The sequence below is a fragment of the Aquarana catesbeiana genome, linkage group LG06, assembly GCF_042186555.1.
Source record: "Aquarana catesbeiana isolate 2022-GZ linkage group LG06, ASM4218655v1, whole genome shotgun sequence".
Taxonomy (NCBI): domain Eukaryota; kingdom Metazoa; phylum Chordata; class Amphibia; order Anura; family Ranidae; genus Aquarana; species Aquarana catesbeiana.
In genome coordinates, this window is record NC_133329.1 from 252,169,883 (window position 1) to 252,187,369 (window position 17,487).

The 17,487-nt window shown below is 41.5% G+C and overlaps 1 protein-coding gene across 3 annotated transcripts in view; it reads left to right on the forward strand.

The window, feature by feature from the left end:
* The window catches only part of INPP1 (inositol polyphosphate-1-phosphatase), a 79,415-nt gene that overhangs the window by 13,760 nt on the left and 48,168 nt on the right, over positions 1–17,487 (forward strand). Inside the window, exons 3-4 of one of the 3 annotated variants that reach the window (XM_073633207.1) lie at positions 444–487; positions 7,462–7,790. The exons of 1 other annotated variant lie outside the window; for it this stretch is intronic. The gene's annotated coding sequence lies outside the window, so the exon portion shown is untranslated. The remainder of the gene's footprint in view (positions 1–443; positions 488–7,461; positions 7,791–17,487) is intronic. One more of the 3 variants, XM_073633208.1, reaches the window with a different exon arrangement.

Consider the following 17,487-nt stretch of genomic DNA (forward strand, 5'->3'; position numbering starts at 1 on the left):
AATTACTCCACTTGGCCAGGTGACCATCTCTTGGAAGAGTCCTGGTTATGCCAAACTTCTTTTATTTGAGAATCATGGGAGCCACTGTGCTCTTGGGATCGTCGGTGCAGCAGATTTATTTTATTTTTTGGAGCCTTCCCCAGATCTGTGCTTTGCAATAATCCTGTTCCTGAGCTCTGCAGGCAGTTCTTTGACCTCATGGCTTTTGCTCTGATACAGTATGCATTGTCAGCTGTGAGGTCTTTTATAGAGAGGCGTGCGCCTTTCCAAACCATGTCCAATTAATTTAATATACCACAGGTGGACTCCAATCAAGGTGTACAAACATCTCAGCAAAGATTGAAGAGGCACCTGAGCTATATTTCAGTTTTTACTTTTTTTCATGTATTTGCAAACCTTTCTAAAATTCTGTTTTCTTTGTCATTATCTGGTACTGAGTGCAGGAATCCGGCAGCCGCAACAAACCTGCCACGTGAAAGGGGCCTAGGTAAGTTAGAGAATGAGCATGAAAGACAGGGAACTCGCATTTTTTTTTTTTCTTCCTGTTTGGATACAGTAAATTTATTATTGCAAAACAAGCATTGACTCAAAATTGATTTGTTACATATGTAGGCAGCCTTATAATTTAGTCTGGAATAAACAGAACAAAAGCTCTTTAGTAAATATATATAATTATAGTAGGAATAGTCTACAAATAAAGCAGATTGGATGTTCTGTATTTATTCTGACATTTTCCATGTGGTTCTTGCATCCAGAGTTGTTGACGTGGTCTCATGTTTTTCTGAAAATTGAAGGCTTGCTGAGTTATTTTTGGATTATTCCTACCATGTGTTATGAATCATGTCTTGTTATGTGTTCCCAGCCCATAGGCATAGATGTATTCCAAATTCAAATTAACCGTTCAGACACATTTTACTCTTACATTTTTGGGTAACAGATAAAGCATAATACATACTGTACCGTCTACTGTGTAACATAAATGATTTAGGCACTAGTCAAAGTAACTATTGGTGTACACTCAGTGTACAGCATACTTTCTTTGACACAAGCCTTATATTTATCTGTTGGCAGTTTTCATACATGATATGAAATGGTTTCCGTTATATATCCGGATATTTAGTATATGTATAAAATCCTCATTATAAAAAAATTATAATGTTACATAAACCTTCTAATAAGTGAAATAATTAATATTGCCTGTCAAGCCTCTGTTTATGCAACCTTCTACACCTCCCCACCACTCCATAACAAACTCTGCCTCCTCTTTGCCAACACCTTACCCACTGCATGTGAAAGAACGGTTAATAGGAAATTATTGGTGCTACATATCAGTATTTCTCAACAAGGTGAAATATAGTGTGGAAGGCACATTTATTATTTGGATAAAAAAGATAACTGCTATCTCTACTGGTGTGTTTTCCCTGATAACAAATGAAGAGGCCAGATAACATTATGCAGAAGATATTGGGGTTGATTTACTAAAACTGGACAGTGCAAAATCTGGTGAAGCTGTGCATGGTAGCCAATCAGCTTCTAACTTCAGCTTGTTCAATGAAGCTTTGACAAAAAAAAACCTGAAAGCTGATTGGTTTCTATGCAGAGCTGCACCCGATTTTGCACTCTAAAAGTAAAGCACTTTTAAATTCCTGTATGCTTTGAATGCAAAAAAAAACCCTGTATGAAATAGAAAGTGAGTGAAGGGTAAAAAGTGAATAGAGGTAGCGCGTTAAGCGGTCAAATCCAGACATCCATATTGAAACACAAAAATAGCAAAATAGTATAATTTATTCATAGAAAAATACACAAGGACACATACATATATGTAAAAATAGAAACAATATAGATCCCTAAGGGATCATGATAGTATAGCCAGTAAATGTAAACAAGCAATCAAGGCCAACATGTTTCGCAGTCAGTTAGACATATCCGCTTCTTCAAGGCTGAATTGCTTCTTGCTTAAATCAAAGATCTGTTCACAAAAAGGACAGTTTATCCATAAACCGGTCTATAAATAATACATGTGAGTGTGGGGGGGGGGGGGGAACTGGAGGGGGGAAGAGTAAGGAGGGGAGGAGGAGGGAGAGGGAAAATGGGGGGGGGGGGGAGAAAAAAGGGGGGGGATGCAGGTAGAGATAAAGAACCAAAAATACCTCATGGGCAAAGTCAGTATACTATCATACAACATTGTCTGCATTGCCGTGCTGTCCTGTTGGGGGAGCCTGGATCTCTGTGGAGAAGTTGAGGGACCGGAGAGAGAGGAGACCTACTGGTGTGTCTACATTGACCCCGCCGCCGTCCTTCGGATGCCCCCATGCTGTGTGGATGGACTGGCGCTGAACAAGGGGAGAGGTTGTGCAGCTGGGATCCTGACCATGGAGGGGAGAAATTTCAAAGCTGAAACGTGAGTCCAGCAATAGTAATACAGCTATTAGAGGAGACTGGGCTTTGTCTTTAGTGACACCCGGTGGACATTTAGCATTCGGCACCCTGTATCTGGGATACCCAGTATTTTGCAATTGAAGGGAGGAGGGGAAAAATTAAAGAGGTTCCCCTTGGACTTTTTTTTTCTTTTTTTGTGCCACTTCTCTGGCATTTACCCTGCCCTCCCCTTCTCTCCCTCTCTCTTGGGATTAAGCATCACCCTGCCCCAAGGTGGGTCGGTGCTGGGTCATTATAAAATACAGATAGGACGAGAAAGAGAGGGGAAGACCCAGCGCAACAGGATAGTGCCAGCTCCAGTACCCACTCACAACGTAGTGTGAAAGGGAACCAGGCGGCTGCCAAATTAGAGAAGTTTGCCCATACTCCGGGTCAGATCCCCACAAAAGGAGGGCAACAGAACCCGCCAGCACAATCTAAGATGCATACTGGGTCCGCAGCTGTGAGGAAAAGCCAACGTCAAGGGCAAGCTATAGCAGCACTAGAGGGAAATCGTACAGGACTGAAACCTGCAGGTGAGGATATCCAGGACATTCAAGATGCCCCAGAACCCTCGACTGGAGCCTCAGCAGAGGGAGAACAAACACTAAAAGAGGACCTGCAGGCAGTTAATTCCTGTAGGACATCTTTGAGTGAACTGTCTGACCAGCTTAAAACCATCAGGGAAGAGTTTTCCTTTGTTAGGCATGACCTACAAAAGGTATGAGAAAGGACTACTGCCTTTGAAGGGAGAGTAATGCCGTGTACACACGGGAGGACATTTTGATGGACTAGGTCCGGCGGACTTTTCAACAGACTTTCAAATGAACGGACTTGCCTACACACGATCAACCAAAGTCCGACGGATTCGTACGTGATGACGTACGACCGGACTAAAATAAGGAAGTTCATAGCCAGTAGCCAATAGCTGCCCTAGCGTCGGTTTTTGTCCGGACTAGCATACAGACGAGCGGACTTTTCGACCAGACTCGAGTCCGTCGGAAAGATTTAAAACATGTTTTATTTCTAGGTCCGTTGGACTTTTGGGAGAAAAAAGTCCGCTGGAGCCCACACACGGTCGAATTGTCCGACGGAGTCCGGTCTGCCGGACCTAGTCCGTCCAAAGTCCGCTCGTGTGTACGCAGCATAAGACTAGTGGAGGATGACCTGACCCTCCTTAAGCAGGAGATAAGAACTGTATGAGAACAAATGGCTTATTATGAGATAAAAATGGACGACATGGAAAACCGGTTGCAAAGGAAAAATATAAGGATTGTGAGGCTCCCCGAGTGCAGTGAGGGCCCCGACCCGGTGGTATTTCTTGAAAAATGGTTCCAGGAACTATTTGGAAAGGACACCTTTTTTCACCCTTTTTTGCAATGGAGAGAGCTCATAGGGTGCCCTCTAGACCTCCTCCACCAGGGGGTTACCCAAGGTCTCTCCTGGTAAAAATGCTTTTTTATAATGACAGAGTAACTTTATTACAGAAGGCCAGGGAAATGGGTAATATTCTCTATGAAGGTGCAAGGGTATCCATCCACCCAAATTTCTCACCGGAACTGCAAAAATGGAGGGCTAAGTTTCTGGAAATTAACCGTAAACTACAACAACTGAAAGTATCCTATGCACTGTTATAACCAGCGGGACTGCGGGTAACCGCCTTGGGAGACTTTGTTTTTTGATTCCCCAGAGGGGGTGGCGGAATGGTTGGTATCCCATAAGGGGAAATTATAGAGGAACCGGAAAATAACGTTTCAAAGATAGAAGTATAATAACTACATGGGTGATTTAAAGGCACAGCTGATCACTTATTTGGCACATTAAGGAGCTGGGATGGGGGGTTTGCATTTAGGTGGGGGGTTGCATTTAGGTTAGGGAGAGTAATGTGTATACGGCCCCCTTTCTCAAAGGGATTTGGGAGAACTTTTTTTTTTTTTTTCTTGTTACCTGCATGAGCTTATTATTATTATTATTATTATTATTATATTTTTTTTTTGGGGGGGGGGGGGTTATACACAAAGGAAATAATATTTGTCATTTTGAGCACATGGGTCACTTTGGAAGCCCCAGAGAGGACCCAAAGGGGCGGTGATTTGGAATGAGACACGGATGGTGTGATAGGTAGGAAAGGTGTATGTGGGGACGTATGAAGAATAAGTGCACTTTAAATAGAAAATATTGTGTCACAAAACTATCACAGAACAAATATAATGAGAAGAATGGGTATTGGGTACTAAAGAGAAATTACACAAAGTATATGGAAATCGCACAATTAGGACTGGGTATTTTGAAATACATGTATTTGTCTAACACCAAGTGGTTAATGACTAATTTTATGCAGGTAAAAAAGTTAATTATATGCTCTTGGAACGTCCAGGGATTGGGAGACCCCGCAAAAAAACGCAGTCCTTTCTGTAGCAAAAATGTATGGGGTGGGACCAGTGGCGGTGCATCCATAAAGAGCACAGGAGAGCCGCCCCTTCTCTCCTGGCACCCCTCTATCACCATAGATAGATTCATGATTGCAACCCCATCTATGGTTCCTGCAATTAGTATAGAGGAGAGCAGGGTTTCTTTACATACTCCGGAAATAGTACATAAGTTTAAAGAATATTATGAGCATCTGCATAGCTCCCAGCAGGGGGAGATGAGGGAAGAAATGGACGCTTTCTTTAGGGGTCTGGCAATCCCGGCCCTCTCTGAAACTGAAAGGGGAGGAGTTGGATTTATCTATAACATTAGAGAAACCACAGTGGGCCACAAGGGAGATGGCAGGACAGAAAACTCCAGAACCCGACGGCCTTCTGGCGGAGACCTGTAGATGATACAGGAAGGTGTTATTGCCCAAGATGCTGGGGGTCTTAAACTAGTCGGTGATGGAGGGGAAGCTGCCCACATCTATGATGGAATCCACCATAGTTGTGATACAGAAGGAGGGCAAGGATCCACTTAATGCATCTTCATATAGGCCCATTTCCTTACTGAATACAGATATAAAAATCCTGACGAAGGTCTTGGCGGCTAGGCTAAACAGGGTCATTCAGAAACGTGTCCACCCCGATCAGTCAGGATTTATCCCTGGAAGATCTGCTAGTATAAATATTAGATGCGAGTATTTGAATTTACAAGTCCCAGCTGATGGAGATGGACCGAGGGCTATTCTGTCTTTGAATGCCGCCAGGGCCTTCGACAGCCTTGAATGGCGATATTTGTGGAGGGTCCTGGCCGAGTTTCAATTTGGCCCGGGCTTTATTAATTGGATAAAATTGCTATACAAAGTGCCAGAAGAAAAAGTGAATACTCAGACAAATTTTGATTGCTAAGGGGGACAAGACAGGGGTGCCCTATACCCCCCTGCTTTTCGCCCTCCAAATTCAACAGTGGCTCTCAGGTCCTCCCCAGGGATAAGAGGATTTATCAGGGGAGTAGTGGAAGAAAAAATGACATTATATGAAGATGACCTTCTACTATTTCTAGGGGACATGCAGACCTCCCTGTTTATTTTAATAATAATTTCAAACTTTGGTCAATTTTACGGACTTATAAACTGGGAAAAATCTGCATTACCAGTAGACCCCCTTGAAGGCCCCTTGCCTGAAGAAGTTGCTCAGATTCAATAGTGGACAAAATGAAATATCTGGGAATTAAGATTACAAGAGACCCCAAACCGTATATCATAAATAATATCGCCCCACTTTTGGAAAAATTTAGGGGAAAATTTTAAATATAGAAACCTCTCCCATTATCAGTAGCAGGACAATGTAACTTGATTAAAATGCTATGGATGCCACAGCTTTTGTATGCATTACAAAACTCCCTAGTGTGGGTATACAAAAAGTGGTTCCAAAAGTTAGATGTTATCTTTAGAGAATTTATTCTGGAAAGGTTGTCAGGCAAGAATCCGTTTGCGTATTCTAAAACTACAAAGACAGGAAGGAGGGGTTGCACTTCCACACCCTCAGTTACTTCCTCGCGGCACAATTACAGCATTTGGGAGGGTTAATGGGTTGAAGGGGGATATGTAGGGAGGGAAATGTTGCTACAAAACACTCCGAATGGATTAATGGTGGAAGGCATGGAGGCGGGCTCCTTTCCCTCTAGGCTCCCCACACTAAGTTTAATGGTAAAAGTATGGGATACAGTGAAGACTTTGTTGGGGTATAGGGGATTCAAAGAGTATACCCCCCTATGGGAGAACGGAAATCTTGGAGAAATCCAGAAGATGGGGACGGTCAAGGAATGGAAAAGGTGTGGAATAAAGTTTATTAGCCAGCTGTACAAGGATGACATTCTGAAATCTTTTCAGGAACTGAGGGAACAATACAATACCGAATAAATCCTTTTTTAGGTACCTACAGGTCAGGCATGCTCTGGGAGAGCAGTTTAGAGAGGGGGCGCTGGAATGGAGCAAGATTCCTTTGCTCCAGAAGGTAACCAATGCAACAACCCTAAAAGGCCATATCTCAAGCTTATATCCACATATATATATATATATATATACGAGCAGAGTCTTTGAATTGAGCCCCTTGGTCTCACTTTCTCCCTCCCAAAAGGGGTAATAGGAGCTGGTGAGTGGGGACCCTTAAGGGGGAGCACAAGTCACCTGATCTGCTGAGCATTGAGGTCACTTTGAAGTCCTTGGCAACTTGTACAGCAATTTTGCACATCACTTATGTGGGACTATTATTGTGGCTATTTTTTGCTAACACACATATCAAATTTTGATGAACTGCTGGTTTATATACTGTATGTATGTGTTTTTTGTTTTTTTTTGCTAGAAAATTACTTAGAACCCCCAAACATTATAATATAATATAATATAATATAATATAATATAACACTAATGCACTTTTATATACTATATTATCATATGTGATTCTAACTACAATTAATATCACTTGTAGAGCACATTAGTTTTTGGGTGGTACACCACTGTTGAATATATAGAGTGGTTAAATTATTATCCCTCTCTAATCTAGGTTAGCACCACTCACCCCATTTCTTTTTTTTTTTTTTTTTTTTTTTTTTACTTATAATGGGTAGCAACCTTATACGAACACTATTAAAGTATTCCTATGAGACCACATGGTAGACCTGAAGAAGGAGGCCACGCCCTCTGAAATGCATAATCATAGCAACCACCAGGCGTCATTTATCAGCTGGCTTCTGAGGATTACGTGCACGTGTCCTTGTGTGGAGTCTCTCTGCTTTCCAGGATCCTCGCTGAGTGCGGGTGGCTCTCATGAAGTTTGACGACGGCTGCTCGTGGACTATTAGACAGACTGTCAGTTTGCTTCACATCCAGCTTGGATTTCTGGACTCGGTAGAGCAACCACAGCCTCTACGGATGCGCTTGTTTTTATCTACACAATGTGAGTGTACTACATTCATTTGTCTATCTTTTTTAATAAACGGTGTCACACTAGGGCCGGTGTGATTAACTATTAACCTGTTTAAAAACAGACGTAAAAACGTCTATAACATACAAAAAAGAAGAAAGTACGTTCCATACAAAATTGATATAAGATCAGAACAGGAATTATACAAATGTGATATTATATGTACTCCTGGGGGTGATGTACCCCAATACCCGATGCGTTTCCGGTATTCTGATACCTTCATCAGGGATTTGTGAGTTGCCAGTGTTTTACAAGTGTATGGATTCTACAAATAGGATATCCAATGCTTGTGTTCACTTGGTCCTTGGATCTTCTTACTATTCATTTCTTTAATGTGATGTTTCTGTTCTGACATGCCTCCTTGTATATTTGTAGAATTACACTTAGTGCTATGGATTGAGAGAAATACGTACTAGAGAGAGATACACTTTGTCCATTTTTCATGTCAGAGGTTTGCAACCACTTTAAATAGTCCTCCACATAATGGAGAGTGTTATGGGGTATGGTGTGTTTCTGATGATGACCACTAGTGGGCTGGTAGGACAGGAGGGGTGTGTGTGTATGTATAGAGATATAGATATATCTATAGATATAGATATAGATATATATATATATATCTATCACACACACAGCGGAATGACCATGAGCTAGCACTGATCCATGAAGATGTCCAGTAGTCGAAGCGTGTTGAAGGGGGCTAGATACCTGTGACATCACTTCCACTGGTTGGAGTGTGCACGGCCATCTTGGAAGGGGCTGGTGGTATTGTGTATGTTACAAGGGAAGAAGCTGTGTTGCATCTTAATGTAAGTGCGCATTTTTGTCTGTTGAGGTTTTAATTAAAATAAAGCAATGTTAGTGTTTATAGATCCAATATTTGTCATATGGTGGCATGGAGGTATTTAGAGGCTTGTAATAAACCGCATCACCAGAGGAAAGAGTGGGAGAGGAGGACACCCTGTGGAGCGGTAATAAATATATAAGTGTATTGACACCTACCTAATGATTTAAGGGTTATACAGTCCAGTGAGTGCATTTTCACAAGTGAAGTGTGAAGTTGTACTCAGAATTCACAAGCACTGGAGTTTGTTTATGTGTATTATGTATATGCACATGTGTATATGGATCAAGAAGCACTTGTAATACACTTTGCAATGAAGAGTAAGATTTTTTTTTTTTTTTTCATATGAACTGATTTGGAGCACGATAACACTTTTTTGAGTTTTTGGGAACACTTGATAACAATGGATATGTTTTGCACAAGTAATTAGGATGTACTCTGTGTACACAGCACACTGTATGTTTATGATTTGTTAACCGCTTGCCGCGGCCAGGCGACGCGGCTCTCGTTCTGGGCGGGCGTCATATGACGTCCATCCATTTAAACAGGGAATCCGTGTGCGCACATCCCCGTTCCTTTAGGTGGCACCGTGTCACGAAGACACTGCTCGTCACTGAGGGGGGTGAACAGCCATTGAGCATGGCTGTTTACCACGTGATCGACCGTGATGACGGCCCATCACATATGGTACTGCCCCACTTTGCACGGCATATGCACGTGAGCTCGCTGCGCGCGCATGTTGGTGAAGGCGTGTTCCCGGGAACACAGCTTGTCACCGACGCTGGTATACAGCCATTGGCCGGCGGCTGTATATCACGTGATCGGCTGTGATCCTTTCACAGCCGATCACTAAATGTAAACATAGAGTGGTAACGAGATGTTACCGGGTTCTCCTCCTCACACACACCGATTGTGTGTGAGAAGGAGATTGCGGTAACATCTCATTACCGCTTACAGTGTACACCAACCACACTGATTGCCCCCCCCCAATAAAGAGGACCTGTCACCACCCATCAAAGTACCTGTCACAGTCCATGTGAGTACCCGGGTACCTGTCACAGTCCATGTGAGTACCCGGGTACCTGTCTCCGTCCATGTGAGTACCCGAGTACCTGTCTCCAGCCCGTCAGAGTACCTGAGTACCTATCTACAGCGTCAGAGTACCCGAGTATCTATTTGCAGCCCATGCCTCATAGAATATACATTGGGGTGTTTGCTTTCCAAAATGGGGTCATTTTATGGGTAATTTCATTGTCCTGGTGCTCAAGGACCTTCAAAAGTGTGATAGGTAGGAATGAAATGAGATGTGTAATTTATGCTCCTAGAACGCCTGAAGGTACTACTTCAATGTTGGTATGTGGCCAGGTTGTGTAAAAGTCTCATATGTGGTATCGCCATTCTCGGGAAGAGTAGCAGAATGTGTTTTGGGGTGTAATTTTTGCAATGTACATGCTATGTGTTAGAAATATCTTTTATATTGACAACTTTGTGTTAAAAAAATTTAAAAAATAATGCGTTTTCATTTTTTTCCCCACATTTTCCAAAAACTCCTGGAAAAAAATTAACCATTCAAAAGACTCATTATGCCTCATAGATTATATGTTGGGGTGTTTGCTTTCCAAAATGGGGTCATTTTGTGGGCAATTCCATTGTCCTGGTACTCCAGGGCCTTCAAAAGTGTAATAGGTGGTTGAGAAATGAGATGTGTCATTTATGCTCGTAGAACACCTGAAGGTGCTACTTCAATGTTGGGCCTTTGTATGTGGCCAGGCTGTGTAAAAGTCTCACACATGTGGTATCGCCATACTCAGGAAGAGTAGTAGAATGTAATTTGTTGTATGCATATGCTATGTGTGAGAAATAAACTGATAACAGGACAATTTTGTTAAAAAAAAATCTTAATTTTGCAAAGAATTGTGGGAAAAATTACAACTTAAAAAAACTCACCATGCTTCTTACTTAACACCTTGGAATGTCTACTTTCTAAAAAGGGGTAATTTGGGGTTTGGTGGGGTATTTGTACTTTCCTGACTTGTTAGTGTCTCAAGAAATGAGATGCACCTGATGTACTGAAGGCCTGATCAGATGTGATCAATTTTCAGTGATTGGCACCATAGTTTGTAGACTCTAACTTTCACAAAGACCAAATATACACTAATTTGGGTTATTTTTACCAAAGATATGTAGCAGTATAAATTTTGGCCAAAATTTATGAAGAAAAATTACTAATTAGCAAAATTTTATGTCCGAAACAAAGAATAAGGCATTTTTTTTTTTTCACAAAATTTACGGTCTTTTTTTATTTATAGCACAAAAAATAAAAAACCCACTAGTGATTCATTACCGCCAAAAGAAAGCTCTATTTGTGTGAAAAAAAAAAAAGGATGCAAATTTCATATGGGTACAGTGTTACATGACTGAGCAATTGTCATTCAAAGTGTGAGAGCGCTGAAAGATGAAAATTGGTCAGGGCAGGAAGGGGGTGTAAGTGCACTGTACTGAGGTGGTTAAGCACACTAATTGTTTTGGCTTTGTTAATTTTAACCACTTACGGACCGTCCGCCGCAGGTTTATGTCGCTTTGAAGAGGAATACCGTTATGGCAGCAGCTAGCTGCCATAGCCCCCGGTATCCTCTTCTTCAGCAGGCAGTCCGCTTTCAGATAAAAGTGGTCTCTGCGGTGGATTCGCAGCGGGATCACTTTTATCGGTGGCGGGAGAGGGCCCCCCCTCCCCACCACGCTCCGATGCCCTTCACCGCTTACTGGAGCCGTTGGTAGCGGCGGAGGTGATCGGATCATTTTTGACCCCAGATCTCACATTTAAGATGTCCTGTCATGCTTTTTTTTCTATTACAAGGGATGTTTACATTCTTTGTAATAGGAATAAAAGTGACACATTTTTTTTAAAAGAACAGTGTAAAAATAAAAGGTAAAATAAATAAGAAAAGAGAAAAAAATTTTTTAAACGTGTCCCATCCCGCCGATCTCGTGTACAGAAGCGAACGCATACATGAGTATCGCCGCGATTGGTAGAGCGGGAGTATAAATTCTAGCTCTAGACCTCCTCTGTAACTCAAAACATGCAGCCTGTAGAATTTTTTTTTTTTAAACCTTGCCTATGGAGATTTTTAAGGGTAAAAGTTTGTCGCCATTCCAGGAGCGGGCACAAATTTGAAGCGTGACATGTTGGGTATCAATTTACTCGGCATAACATTATCTTTCACAATATAAAAAAATTGGGCTAACTTTTACTGTTGTCTTATTTTTTTAATTCAAAAAAGTGTATTTTTAAAAAAAAAAAGTGTGCTCGGTCCTTAAGTGGTTAAAGGGTCTTCGAGCGCTGCACCCTTTTCTCTTTAAAAAAGGAAATGCAGTCTGCTCACAATTTGTAATAAAAACATCTTTGCCATTCTGAAGCTTCCCTCCAACCACTTTGCATATTATTATATATATCCTGTGATTCTGTACTTGCCAAATATGCTGCAGAAATCTCCCTCTACTGAGTCTGGCTGCAACCATTTTAACTGTGGGCAGCTGAAGCTGTTGCCTGTTCACTGGATTTACACAGAGGCACACCTCCCCAGCTCTGCAGCTCTCATTGGCCCTCTTATGTCTCATCCCTCCACCCTTCCTGGCAAACTCTCACGAGAGTGAGCGAGAGCTGTGCATGATATCATAAGCCTAGGCTTTTCACCACACAAGAAAGAGGAAGTGGGATGTATAAGGTATTTACTGGCAGAAAAAAAAATGTTTTTTTTCAAGGGCAGAGAATTTTTAATAGATGGAGAGTTAAAGAAAAATGACTAAAGGTCCACTTTAAGTCTTCTACTATTGTCCATGTGTGGATTACAGTTTGGTGTTCAGCAAGCGGGTTTGTAATTAGGTAAACTCCCTGACCATAAGCACAGAGATCTTGTCATTTTCTACCTGCAAATAAAAGTTAGGAGATTCTGTAATGGGTGCTATGAACTTTATCGGCCCAGAAGGATAATTGTGCCTATACATGAGGCTGTTCTGATGGTCTCTTCCATTTTATTTATCTATGTGCTTATTTATTCCCTTTTAATCTATAAACACTGCAGATTGGAAAGTACAAGTTCAGAAGGTAATATTCATAATCTCACATATGCCTTGAAAGCATTCATGTGGTGAGAGTTGCCTAGTAAAAGTGTGCTTGTATGGTTGAATGACGTTGTTGCAATACATTTTACATGTGTAAATTTTGTGTAAATTTTTGCAAAGCACTCGCTGTTCAGTTGAACACATTCAGTTGGTAGGTAGATTTGCATATCATGTCTATTTGCACTTGTTGGACGCTAGTTACACTCTTTCAACACACAATGCAAATAGATACGGTACATGAAAAAATAAAAAAAGTCTAGAACAAATTACACTCATAGTAAAATGCACTTATGTGCTTGTGTGTTGGACATTAAAGTGGGGCATTTCAGTAATATTGCAGGGTTACATTTCTTTGGTTATGAGTAAGCATGAGTGATTAGTGTGAAACACACAACCATGTCCCTGTGTATCTGTCTGGCTTGGCAACAATAAAGAACCTCCACTTGGCTGTGGTGTGCTACCATTTTCCTTTTCTTTATTACTTCTCTTGGTGGTGAGCACCTGCAGCAGTCAATCACCCACTGATTTCCTGAGCGGTTTATACTTTGTAGTAGGGTTCATTTCCTGACATAATAATATACAGCAACAAAATCATTCTTTTATAAAAGCCGTATCTTTATTTTTCAAAAGCAGTCCTTGAGCTTTAGTCAATGATTATGTCATCAATCTACTGCAGGCAGGAGAAAGCATTTCCACGCTGTCCTTTCCCCCCTGTGTTTAGCCTATCGAGTTATAGCTTTGTAAAGTCTCACAGGCTGAGAGGCTGTAGCAGGAGGCTGATCTGTGTCAGACATTGGTGAACACAGCCAAGAACTGCACACATACCAGTAATTACATGATTGGGTCAGGTCTGAACCAGCATCTTAATACGGCGGGGTAGATGTTCACCATGAATTGTGCGTGAATAAATTACAGTCCAATGTATCAGATTAGTTGTTCTCTTCATAGTGGCGAAAAGGTGCCGTTACCTAAAATGTGACTACCCTCCTCCAGATGTGATTTACCTAACACAACATGTGTGCACAACATGTGTGTCTTCATAGTGGCGAAAAGGTGCCGTTACCTAAAATGTGACTACCCTCATCCAGATGTGATTTACCTAACACAACATGTGTGCTTAAAGATTTTTCAACATATGGACAATATACAGTGGGAGTGATGGCGTCTTACCCACACTCTTCTGTTAAAGCTGAAGTCTAGGTATGATCTTTTTTTTTCAGTTAAATTGGTCCAGCTTAGACCATTGTAAGTATGCATATCCCATAGGACCCCCATACAGAGGGACCGCTGTAGTCACCAATTCTACAGTGATTGCCACAATCTTCTGGCAATATATTGAGTCGCTTCTCTTTTGCATAGACCACAGGGGGTCACTTGATCGGCACTGCCACTATTCACAAGACACCTTTGTGGGCTTTTTTTAAGGAATACTAGGTGTTCCCTGATTGGACAAGCTGGAGAGGTGAAGCAGTGAAGTCAAGATTTCCACCTCATCCAATCCGAGAACCCACTGTATTAAAAAAAAAATACAAATCATTCTATGCATGGGGGCAGTGATGAGTGAGCACCAGTGGTCACTATGCAGAAGGAAACCGCTTTAAGACGCTGAAGACTACCACTTTAATTCTCACTCCTGTGTTAGAATTATCTAGCAGACATCCCCAGTAGCAACAACATCTTTTTTCTCAGAGTCAACCAATTTCTATGGGACTCCATACTGTTCCTAATCTTCTGCAGGAATATTCTGCCTCCAATGAAGATCAGCGGCACCAGCCTCAGCTCCAGGCCTAATCCCATCCAGAGCCCTTCATGCAGGCAGGACTGAAGAAGCAGTTCCATCACATGCATGCTCTGCAGAACAGAGCCTGGAAGGAAGAGAACTTCCATCAGCCAGCCCTGTATTATACCCTTTCCCATAATGTATCGCTGGCAAAGAAAACTCCTAGTGGTGGTCTGGGAAAAAAATCTGCATATTCATACTCCAAATCTACTGTGTGATCTCGCACTAATACCAGACGTGACAGTGCCACATGCTAACAGAAGGAGAACAGACAGCCAGCCTGAACAAGAACAAGACACAAACTACAAATTGGTACGGGCTGACTGCAGACATGCAGAACTAAATTTAGAGACACTCCTGCTTAACAAGGGTGGCTACATATGGATCACTTAAAGGGATTGTAAAGTCTCATGGTTTTTCACCTTAATGCATTCTTTCCTTCTTTTTTTTTTTTTTTCTTTTTTTTTTTTTTTTTATTATATCGAAATCTCGTATACAAAATACTTCCCTTTGAAAATCAGGGATAATACAAAATTGTTTTACAATTACATTCCCAGACCCGCCAGAGCTCTCTTCCCCGCAATTATATTACAGAAACACACACATTGTACATTATATCCTACTGTAATAGAGTGGATTATAGGATTTTACAAGCATTTTAAACTAGGGCTTATTTTCGGGGTAGGGCTTATATTGCAGCCCTCCTGGAAAATAGCGCTAGGTCTTAATTTTGGGGTAGGTCTTATTTTCAGGGAAACAGTATAATCTCCTTCCAATATATCTTAATCTTGGGACATCCCCACCATATATGGGCCATAGTTCCTACTTCTTTACAACCTCGCCAGCACTCTGATGTTTGCCCTATTTGATATTTGTCTATTTTGTCCGGCGTAATATACCACATAATTAAGCATTTATAATTAATTTCCACAGTTTTATGTCTACAGATGAACCATGTACCAATTTCAAAATTTGCCCTATATCTTGACTCTTTCCTCGTGTCATTCTCCCATCTCCAACAAGATCTTATATATCTGGGAAATGCTCCCTCTAGTTTTTTCTGCTGTGCACAGCCGCTCAAAAGATGTAAGTTCAGCCCCAGCTCTTATCGGTTGCGGTAATGTTGCTACGAAATGCTTTAGCTGGAAATGCCGCCATTCGTCCGCCTCCATCTCTTTTTTATATTTAATTTCTCGTAATGTGCTAATTTCCCCTCTTGTGTTATATCTCTCAATTGTGCATTATCATTTTTTTTTATCCAATTCCCACCCACAGACCTTTTCCCAGGAGTGAAATAATTATTATCTTTTAACGAAATTAATGGTGAGTTGTATTTCCATTTACTTTGCTTGTGTGTCAGATCCCAAGTTCTAAATACATTCCGTGTCATAATGTGTGTATTTTCTCCGAGTGCCCTATATTGTGGTGGCATCCATATACTCTTTTTTTTTTTTTTTTTTTTTTTTTTAATCCAACAAGATTTTATTGAGTTTGCAGGAAGGACAATACAAACATTGTAAGCAGAGTTACATAGCTCCTCTTATACAATACATAATCCAGTAAACAATCAACCGTCTCTATATAACACGGCTAAGACCTTGTTCCAGTCACAGTCAACCTCCATCCATGTCTCACCCGGCATTGATTCCTAGCAGCCTGTCATATACCAACTCCATAGGTGCTAATCCCGGTACATCCAACCATGGACCCCATATTTTTTCATATTTTGGCATGCTACCTCTATGTTGATAAATCAACTTTTCCATTTTTAGAGTTGTGTTAATATTGTCCGTCCACTCCTTAATAGTCGGGGGCCTATCAGACTTCTAGTGAGTCATAATCAACCTTCTGGCCTGGAAAAGTACTCTATGCACAGCCTCTCTGGTGTGTCCTTCCCATTCGGATTCCTCCAAAGCCCCCAAGAGACACGCTCTAGGGTCTTGTGGAAGATTCACATTAAAAATTGAGTTAATGTTTTGCACCACTCCTGCCCAATACATGTGTAGCTTGGGGCACCTCCACAGCATGTGTATAAGGTCTCCATGCTCACGTTTACATCTAGTACACGTTGGTTCCGCCTGCCTGTTCATTAAATATAATCTGTGTGGAGTGTAATATGTTCTCAGTAATATATATAATTGGGTGAGTTTTTGTGACACATTGAGTGAACATTGGTTCACTGCCTGAAAGATCTCCTCCCACTGATCCCCGTCTAGTTGTCCCACCTCTGTTTCCCATTTCTCTCTCTCTCAAGGGATTGTGTCTCATCACGGACTGTAGCAGGATGGCATAGCATTGAGAAATAAATCCTTTAGATGAGCCAGCATCCCTCAGTAGGTTGAATACCGGGGTTGGGGACAAATGCCACTCTGAAGAGCGGCTCTGTGTGTGTATTGCATGTTTGAGCTGCACATAGTAGAATAACATTGAGGCTGGTAGATTATACGTTTCCTTTAAGTTTGCAAATGTTCGTAATACTCCATCCCTGAATATTTGCTTGATATGAGTGACTCCAAACTGCTTCCAACGAGCTCCGCATTGTAATTTAGCTAGTTCCCCATATGTTTCATTGTGCCAAATAGGACTATATTCCGTATATCCATCAGCATTCTGGAGATATTTGGACTTATTCCACACTTTTTGAATCAGACTAAACGTTGGGTATTTTTTATGTGGTTTAGTGAAGACTAAAGCCTCTAAAGCCATATGAATCGGTCCTTTACCTACTGTATGAATCATTAGCCTGTGGGATGAGTTTTGTGACGGGACAAATGTACCAATCAGGTGCTGTAATTGGGAGGCCAGGTAATACAACCATGGGTTGGGCAATGCCAGTCCACCACAGTCCTTGGGTCTTTGTAGGTGTTCTAATTTTATCCGGGCGGGGCCATTTTTCCAAATAAGAGTTCGGAAAATGGCATTAACTA